The sequence below is a fragment of the Rattus norvegicus genome, chromosome 8, assembly GCF_036323735.1.
Source record: "Rattus norvegicus strain BN/NHsdMcwi chromosome 8, GRCr8, whole genome shotgun sequence".
Taxonomy (NCBI): Eukaryota; Metazoa; Chordata; class Mammalia; order Rodentia; family Muridae; genus Rattus; species Rattus norvegicus.
Genome location: NC_086026.1, coordinates 124,872,419 through 124,882,666, shown reverse-complemented (window position 1 = coordinate 124,882,666; position 10,248 = coordinate 124,872,419). Strand labels below are relative to the sequence as shown.

Below are 10,248 nucleotides of genomic sequence, written 5' to 3'. Positions count from 1 at the left end.
ACGCACACCGCTCCTTAGTTACAGGAAGTTCCCAAGGTGCTGATGTAGAAGAGAAGAGAGGAGATTTTGAAGCAAAGGCTAGCTTACTTCACAGGAAGTATGAGACACAGAGGAACATGGAGAGAAGTTTTCTGTATTCTGATAGGTTCAATTCCTGTCAGTTACCTGGGAGCAGTTCAGAGAGAGACACCACATGGGAGAACCCATCAAAGGGCTGCTAGCCAGGCTAACTAACCATATAGTCCTCTATGGAGGCCGTTACTATCATTATGGTTTATGTGGTCTGCCCTTCATGCCTCCTTGTCTTTGCACACTTGCTCCCCAGCTGCTGGCTGTTTGGTAGAATTGTGGAACCATCAGGAGGTAGAGTCTTGCTATTTGAAGTCTAGGGTAGGCCCTGAGGTTCTCTGGCCCAGCCCTCCCTCCTGTTCACTCTCTCCTTCTTGACTGTTGAAGCAATGTGACTAGACAGACTCTGGCTCCTGCCCCACACCTTCTCCACAAGGATGAAAGGAATCATCCTGAACTGTAAGGCAGGAAAACCTTCCATGCCTTTATATCACTTCCTGTCAGGCATTTTGACATAGTAGTGATATAAGCCACCAATACACCACAGTTCTTCACCAGGTTTCCAAATGCACTGATGTCACTTGTGTGGGCCTCCTCATGCTCTATCTGATAAGAGGAAGGCTGTATTATCATTAACAAAGTCACTTCTGCCTAATGGACCAAATCTTTCCTGGCTAGGCCAAAATAATCAGTCTTTTCATTATGGAGGCCGCCCTCTGGAGAACAGTCAGTTTACTAGAACTTTAGCAATGACGTTTGATACAAGCAAACTTTGCCTCCTTTGCAATAGGAAAGAAAGTCCATTTCCAGAATTATCTTCCGATTTCGTTCTTCCCAGCTCTCTTCCCCTGCTATCGTTTCTTCACAGGGGCAGTAGCAACCACTGTCACTAAGGGAACAATTAAGAATAAAATGTCAGAACAACAGAGGTGCGACCATGGAATAAAAGCCCAGTGTTACCACCGAACGCCAGGCAGTGTTTCAAAACATAGTCCCACTGTATCTCTAAGGAAATTAGTTTGCTCTGATTTAGATTTTTCCCTGCCATAGCTGTAGGGAAATAGTATGAGCCAAGTATTAAAAAAAACTTTGGAGTAATTAGTAAGCATGTCAAATGCACCTTCGTTGTTTCTACATGAAAGCCCTAACCCACAATTAATAATTAGTATACCCTTGACCCGACTCCAAATACTGCCCAAGCTCTTCTCTTTCAGAATGAAAGAAAAAAAAATTCCAAGAAAGCCATTAGTCCTGTAGTGACCTGTGAGATCTTTCTTTAGTTTGTTTTGCCACCAAACCATAGAATTCTAGAACCAGAAACCTGGTTACCATCCTGCTGCATAAATTCTAGACACAACCCATATGTTGATATGGGTTAAGATTACCTGCCTGCACTGGGAAGAGGACTCAGTAGGTCAAATGTCTCCCTCAAATGTTCAAGGACCCGAGTTTGGTCCCAGAACCTACCTTAAGGGGGAAGCAGAAATAGGAAGATTCAGGGTCTTGATGCCCCAGCCTGGTCTATTTGATAAGTTTGAGGTGGGTCAGTGATCCACTCTCAAAAGCAAAACAACCAACCAAACAAACAAAACCAAGGTGTTTGATTTTCATTTGTACATGTACACACACACACATACACATACATACACACATACACACACACTCATACACATACATACACACATACACACACACTCATACACACACACATACATATATAAACACACACATACATACGCACATACACGCACGCACACATGACATTTTTTGTGGAGGGAGATTGGTTGGTTGTTATATTGTTTTTTTCTTTTTTCATTACACAAATGGCCAACGAGGACTCACACCAAAACTCACAAAGTTGTACAGGGGCTGAGGGGATTCAGCAGTTAGGAACATGCACTGCTCTTGCAGAGGACCAGGGTTTGGCCCACATCAGGCAGATCACAACTGACTGTAATTATAGAGATAGGAAGCCTTTGACTGCTCTCTCTCTCGCTCTCTCTCTCTCTCTCTCTCTCTCTCTCTCTCTCTCTCTCTCCTCTCCTCTCCTCCTCCTCCTCCTCCTCCTCCTCCTCCTCCTCCTCCTCCTCCTCCTCCTCTTTCACATACATACTCACTCAAAACTTTAAATTAAAAAAGACTCTTTTAAAAAAGTGTTGCAACCCTGTCTTGAACAATATGTTGGACAGGCCTGCTGGACCACAGCAGGCCACTGAATGCTGTCCCTCCATCTGCAATGACTTTCTTCACTCGGCTGTGCTGACTCTCACATAATTATTTACTGGCTCTATAAACAGAAGGATTCAAGGAGAACTTACAGAAGGAATGTAGAAAATAATGACCCTAAAACAGTAAACAGAACGCACACCGGCGAGAGCAGCTGCTTCTAGTTTTCTTTGGGTCCCAAGCAAATAAATAAGGATTACATGATTTCCTCTTGAAATGGTGCTCAGACCTCAGGGTGTGGTATCTATTTGAAACCAACATCTGGAGGCAGGTTCAGGGGTACACGCCCGAAAGCTTAGCACTGAGAAAAGCAACTTGGAGTCTAGCGCTGGGCTGCACTGCACAGGGAGACCCAGTCTTGAAAACCACCACCAACAGGAACACAGAACACAAACACAGAACAAGCAAGCGAGCAAACAAACAAAATGCCAAAAAAGCAAAACAAAAGTATGGTATGTATTCTAATTACTTTGTCTTTTTTTTTTTTCTTTTTTTTTCCGGAGCTGGGGACCAAACCCAGGGCCTTGCGCTTGGTATGTATTCTAAATTGTAAAGTAGTGATGATCAATGTTAAGGATCTTCAGGGGGGCAGATAGAAAACAAGGGTGGAGAGGGCAGGCGTGGGCCGTATGTTTGAGAATGGCTGGCTGCTCTAAAGGCTTCAAACAAAGGACTGAATGAGAGAATGGGTATGAGTATTTAGATTGGAGCAATGAGCAGTAATGATGGTGAGTAAATAGAGGAGGAGGAGGTGGAGGTAGAGGAGGAGGAAATGGAGGCAGAGGGGTGGAGGAGAAGGTGGGGGAGGAGGAGAAGATGGGGAGGATGAGGTGGAGGAGAAGGAGGTGAGGGAGGAGGAGGAGGAAGAGATGATGATGATGATGATGATGATGATGATGACAGAAGAATGGTACAAATGGGGTTCTGAGGGGTGTGTGGGACTAAAGCAAGAGGATCCATGAGGATACAAAAGAGAGGTGGGATTTTACCTCAGGGGTGCATGAGAAGTCCTGAAAAGCCCCTAACCGCACATGGATCAACATTCTTTAACATTTGCTTGACCTGCTTTGTGGAGGAAAATGACAGAGGCAAGAAGGAAAGGGGGACAGGGTACAGCCACTTATGGACGTAAAAGCCATGGTTCTGTCGCATGTGCTGGCAACTTGCAGTGGAATCCGAGTCTCTGCCTTGGGAGAGCTAAGCAATCACTGGGCATCAGTAGTGACCTACAGCAAATTTGCGAGGAATGAGAAGCTCACTGAAGGACTTCCCTCAGCAGCGGTGAAGGAGAACCCAGCAAGCCTCCTCAGAGCACAGTGTCTGTCACATGTGACAGCCCAGAGAGATGTGTGGAGAAAGAAATATCTAGTCACCAGGAAACGGGGTCCTCTAGATCATTACTGTCTGTGACAAATGAACCAGAGAAACCGGCAATATCCAGCTCTTGATGGATGGACTCTGCACACTCCCAAACCCACTGAAGTTAAAGAACTTTCACACTGGCTGCTAAGGGATTAGTCTGGCTGTACTCAGGAAAACCATCCTGGTAACGGATAAGAGCCATGGGCTATCTCAGACTAAAGCAGCAATAAGACCCTGAGATAACCATACACTGTTCAAAGTCATCATCTTCTAACGCTATTAATAAGTTCTACTAAGGACACAAAGATATTGTTAGGCCTCTGCCTTAACTTTTGTTGCTATGGACAAAATATCTGACAGGGGATGGGATGGGATGGGGACACAGCAAGAAGTTGGTCTCTCTGTTCAGTTAAACCTCCTTGGGAATATCTCAATGGCATGCCCAGAAGTCTGTCTCCTCAGTGATTATAAATACCACCAAGTAGACAATCAGGATTAACCCTCACAGTCCACCCCGATGGCACTAAAACTTGTGCTCAAGGGACAGGGGAGATAGCTCAGTACACATATTTCAGTACATACGTCAGCAGCTCACAAATGCCTGTAACTCTAGCTCCAAGGGTTCCAGGGTCACCTTCTTGCCCTGATAGGCAAACACACACACACACACACACACACACACACACACACACACACACACACACACACACTGGGTGCCATAGATCGAAAGGGTTTGTTTGCATATATTAAGGGAAGAAAGGAGGGTTAAGGTCTTTTTGGCCCTAGATTCCACCCGGAGTGTGTCATGTGGCCCCTAGCTATGACCCTTACCCAAAAGCAATCTTAGTCTATTTCTAGCAAGCCCTTCAGGGCTGATGATACTCCTAGTGTTCAGATCCTGTTGTGAGAGTCAAGGACCCATAGTAGAGAGCCTAAATGTCATTTCACAGAATTTACTGCACAGTCTCAACGCTGCCCTTCCATCCCCACCACCTTGCCCTTCCTCTTGCTCATTGACTCCTGGAGTGGATGCCCTTAGGAGGGTTTGAAACATAACCTCACACTGCCACATCTGCTCTCCTTGCTTCATGTTGCATCTTCCTGGAATGTTCCAGGCTGCATTTGTTGTCTTATTTGCTTGAAAGAATCCCCCGCTTACACAGAAAAGGTTTCAGCTATTGCCTTGCCTCCAAGAACAGCACAAGCACAAATGCATTGCACAGGGAGGTGATACACCCAGAGGTGGTGTAAGCAGAGGTAATGTGTGCAGGAGCGATGCAAGCAAAGGTGATATACATGGTGCTGATGCAGACAGAGGTGATGCACACAGACATGATACATACAGAAGTGATGCACACAGAGGTAGTCAGGCTTTAGCCCCCGATATCTGGTCCCATTGAGACTCCTAACAACACAAATCTTGCCACAATACATGTAGTCATTTATTTAACTGGTTACTTGACCATATGTAAATATGGATGACATGTTCAATACCATGTCTTATTTGCATCTAATGTTTTATGTGTATAGGCATGTCTGGTTTTGTCTGCATGTATGTCTGTGTACCACATGAGTGCCCAGCGCCTTCCTGTGCTACAGGAGGATGTATGGTCTCTTAGAACTTCAGTGCCAACCGAAGTTACAGCTGGTTGCCAGTTGCCATGCGGATGCTGGGAATCCAACACAAGTCCTCTAGAGAAGCAGCTCGTGGTCTTCAATCCTGAGCCAACTCGCTAGTCCCTGATGTACATTTTATCTCGAACACATCACGGTACCTGCTAAATAGCACTTTTAAAATAAATGCGGTCTTAGTTAAGGTTTCTAACTAACTAAGGAGGTTTTCTGAAGCAGCATGACCAAAATCAATTTAGGGAGGAAGCGAATTGGTTTTATTTTACACCATGTAGTCCATCATTCGGGGAAGTCAGGGAGGGAACTGAAAGAAGAAGAAACCAGGAGATGGGAACTAATTATTCAGAGGCCATGGAGGATGCTGATCACTGGCTTGCTCAGCCTGCTTTCTTATAGCACCCAGGACCACCGGCCCGGGGCTACCATCACCCACAGTAAGTTGGATCAAAGAACCATCCATCAAGAAAATGCAAGCACAGGCTTGTCCACAAGCCAGTCTGGTGGGAGCGTTTTCTAAATCGAATTTCCCTTTTCTCAAACGCCTCTGGCTTGTCAAGTTGACCTACAACTAGCCGGCACAAATGCTAGCTAAAATAACTGTAGTTATTACACCGTGGCTGTCCAAAACAAGAATGGATTATAGCTTAAGGGATGTACAGTGAGATATTGTATAAACGGAACTGGGTGGTTACTGCCTGTAATCTGACCACTCGGGAGGCAGAGGCAGGGGAGTAGCCCTAAGTCTCAGGCTATCCTGAGTTACAGAATCTCACAAAGAAAAAAAAAACAAAGATAAAACAAGGACTTACTGAGTCCAGATATTGGTTTAAATACATGGTAAGGCAGTGGGGGGAAAATCTTCAAATTGGACAGGGAATGTAAAATGGGAAGATCCCCAGCTTAAAGAAAACAGGATGTAAAATGGACCCTGACTCCGTCACTGTTTTGTTGCTGTGAAGAGACACATGACCATAGCAACTCTTATAAAGGAAAGCATTTAACTGAGGCTGGCTTGCGGTTTCAGAGGTTTAGTCCATTGTCATCATGGTGGAAATCATGGGGCACAGACAGACATGGTGCAGAAGTAGTTGAGAGATTCTATAACCAATCTGCAGGAAACGGAGGATGGGGAGGGGAGAGGGAGGGGAGAGAGGGGGAGAGAGGGAGGAGAGAGGGAGGGAGAGGGAGAGATGCTGGGTCTCCTTTGCGCCTTCCTAAGCCTCAAAGCCCACCCTCAGCGACACACTTCCTCCATCAAGGACACAGCTACCCCAACAAAGCCACACCTCTAAATCCTTCTGAACAGAGCCACTCCCTTACTGCTGTCCTCAGATCCTGAGTAAAATTGTACCACATATTCTATGACACCAAGACCTGGAATTTGAGCCACAGGTTGTATTATAGAACCATTCTATTGCTGTGACAAAAACATTCTGACCAAAAGCAAGGGGAGAAATGGGTTAATTTGAGCTTCCAGGTCCCAGTCTATAACTGAGGGTAGTTGGAAAGGAACTTGAAAGAGAAACCAAAAGGAACAGTGCCCTGCTTGTTCACTCACTCCCAGGCTCCTGCTGAGTTTGCTTTCTTACACAGCCCAGGACCACCTGCCTAGGGGATGGTGCTGCCCACAGTGAACATTATCTAATGAACTAGGATTATGGATATGTGCTACCAGATCTATCTTTTGTGGGTTCTGGGGATTTGAATGCTGGTCCTTGCCCTTGCACAGCAGGCAATCTCCCCAGCCCCACTTTTTTTTCTTTGAATGGGAAGCTGATGGGAAACCAGAAAATTGGAAAAAATAATTTTGACCATCAATCCAACAGAAGGAAAAGTCAGTCTCTAGGAGCCGAGCAGCAATTACAATTCAGCGTGCATAAGGGAGTCTGTTAACTAGCTCCGGGAAGGAAAGAAACAGTATTAGCAAGGTTCTCAGCAGGAGAATGCTTGGAAATGGTACAAGCTCTGAGGAGATAAAGTCATGCTTCACGACTCCTGGTGATGTTCACATTTTAATACAGACCAGTAAAGGGTCAATATTTCTCCAAAACCCATTACTGTTGGGGTATATGAAAGGAAGAGATAATTTAGAAGGCCTCACTCTTTCCCATAGATAGCACTGAAAACTGCCAGGCCATTCAGCCAACCCCAGGATGCCCACGTACCATGATGTAATCGTGTGATTCATATTGATGATTAAGCAGTGTTAGAAAATCTAGAGCCAAGGTGCAGCTAGAAGGGTCCCTGAGACATCCTGAAGACCGAGTGCTTCTCTTAAAAAAAAAAAAAAAAAAAAAAAAAAAAAAAAAAGCCTTCATACTCAGCAGCTGCCAGACTCATTCTGTGATAACTCCAGATAGTTCACACCCATCTCACCGTTTAATTACTAAATGCTGGGTTTTCTAATCAGCCGTGGCTCGGAGGCCTGAGCAATCTGCTCTCGGATCCCCGGGTAAATGCTGAGTGACAACCAAGCATCACTCAGGAGTCCGAGGGACCGAGGAGATCTGCAGGAGACAAAGACGCAATGTTGAGCCTCTGAAGAACGCAGATGTCGGGGAGAGGAAGAACTGATGGGAACATCTAAGGGAGCCAGCTGCCATTTTTGTGACCCCAGCAACATGCTCTTCAGAAAGCGTGCTTGTTCTGGTGCTGAAACGGCTTCTTTTCTCACTCACAAAGCTGCCCTTCCTGAGACCAGTGAACGCGTTCTTAGGACTTATATATAGCTCTTGTTCTCAGAATGAAGTTGTTGGGTGACAATAATATCATTGTTGTTCTACTGTATCAAAGACGTCCTTCATGAGCAAAGTCATGCTCTCGGCCTTGTGAGCCTCTCTGAAGTGCTCTTTCCTCGGGGTTTAATTCTACCCAAGATCATTAGAGATGAAGGGAAAGCTCCAGGATGCCTTGAGCCAGGAAGCAGAAAGGATAGGAGAAAGCCTGCTGTGCTCTCTAATGAAGCTGTGTGCCTGTAGGTCCAACAGTTTGGAAGCAGAGCAGGAGCATTGGGAGTTCAAGGCCAGCCTGGCTATCTGTCTCAATAAAATCAATAATAATTAAAGTGAAAGCCGGGTATAAACTTAAAAGACATATACATCTGTCTTAATCAGGGTTTCTATGCCTGCACAAAACATTATGACCAAGAAGCAAGTTGGGGAGGAAAGGGTGTATTCAGCTCACACTTCCACATTGCTGTTCATCACCAAAGGAAGTCAGGACTGGAACTCAAGCAGGTCAGGAAGCAGGAGCTGATGCAGAGGCCATGGAGGGATGTTACTTACTGGCTCGCTTCCTGTGGCTTGCTCAGCTTGCTTTCTTGTAGAACCCAAGACTACCAGCCTAGGGATGGTACCATCACTTGATCACTAATTGAGAAAATGCCTTACAGCTAGATATCATGGAGGCATTTTCTCTAGAGAGGTTCCTTTCTCTGTGATAACTCCAGCTTGTGTCAAGTTGACACACAAAACCAGCCAGTACAATTAACCTCTTGTCACCTTGACACACAAACACATAACTATTAAGCCTCAACCCTTACTTTCTTATTCATCCTCAAGATCTAAATAACTTTAAAAGTTCCACAGTCGGGGTTAGGGATTTAGCTCAGTGGTAGAGCGCTTGCCTTGCAAGCGCAAGGCCCTGGGTTCAGTCCCCAGCTCTGAAAAAAAGAAAAAAGAAAAAAAAAGTTCCACAGTCTTTACAAATTCTTACATATTAAAATTGCAATTCCTTTAAAATATCCAATCTCTTTTAAATTTCAAAGTCTTTTTACAATTCAACGTCTCTTAATTGTGGGCTCCCCTAAAATACTTTCTTCCTTCAAGAGGGAAAAATATCAAGGAACAGTTACAATCAAAAACAAAATTAAACTCTAACCATCCAATGCCTGGAATCCACTCATGATCTTCTGAGCTCCTCCAAGGGCTTGGGTCACTTCTCCAGCTCTCCCTTTGTAGCACACACCTTGTCTTCTGGGCTCCAGCTGCCTGTTCTCCACTGCTGCTGCTGCTCTTGGTGGTCATCTCATGGTACTGGTGTCTCCAAATCACTGCTGTCTTCTGCTACAGCTAAGCTTCACCAATAAATAGCCTCTCATAGGCTCTCTTCATGGTGCCAAGCTTCAACTCCTTTGCATGATCCCTTCAGTCCTGGGCCACTGCAACTGAGGCTGCACCTTCACCAATGGCCTTCCATGGCCTCTCCCAGTGCCCAGCCTCAGCTGCTCTTCATGAACCCTTCATGCCTTCAAAACCAGTACCACCTGGGTGACTCTTACACACTACCAAGTCCAGCCACAGTATGAGGTACAACCTTAGCGATCTCTGGAACACAGCTCTAAAAAAAACACTTCCCAGATGATTTTACCTCAGTGATGCTGGTCTCTTCTTAATCACTGCTAATTTCTTAACTCGAGCTGACCAGCATCACTAGTCTTGGTAATGCAAAGGTTCGCTTTAGTAGTTCTGGTATCTTGTTAATCACAGTTGATTCTTCAGCCCTAGCTAACCAAACCCACAGATATTCCAAAGTCCTTCCACAGTCCTCCCCAAAACATGGTCAGGTTGTCACAAGAATACCCCACTATGCTGGTACCATTTGTCTTCATCAAGGTTTCTATTCCTGCACAAAACATTATGACCAAGAAGCAAGTTGAGAAGGAAAGGGTTTCTTCAGCTTACACTTCCACATTGCTGTTCATCACCAAAGGAAGTCAGGACAAAAACTCAAGCAGGTCAGGAACTTGGAGGCAGGAACTGATGCAGAGGCCATGGAGGGGTCCTGTTTACTGGCCTGCTTCCCCTGGCTTGCTCAGCCTGCTTTCTTATAGAATCCAGGACCACCATCCTAGGGATGGCACTACCCACAATGGACTGAGCCCTCCCACCTTGATCACTAATTGAGAAATGCCTTAGAGCTGGATCTCATGGAGGCATTTCCTCAAGGGAGGCTCCTTTC

General features: G+C 45.4%; 1 long non-coding RNA gene across 1 annotated transcript; it reads right to left on the bottom strand.

Moving 5' to 3' along the window:
• Positions 1-117: 117 nt before the first annotated feature.
• Positions 118-2,085, bottom strand: LOC134480109 (uncharacterized). Its single transcript, XR_010054298.1, has 2 exons — positions 1,241-2,085; positions 118-958 (listed from the first exon to the last, which is right to left on the bottom strand). It is a non-coding gene; the product is annotated as an uncharacterized LOC134480109 (long non-coding RNA).
• Positions 2,086-10,248: the final 8,163 nt, after the last annotated feature.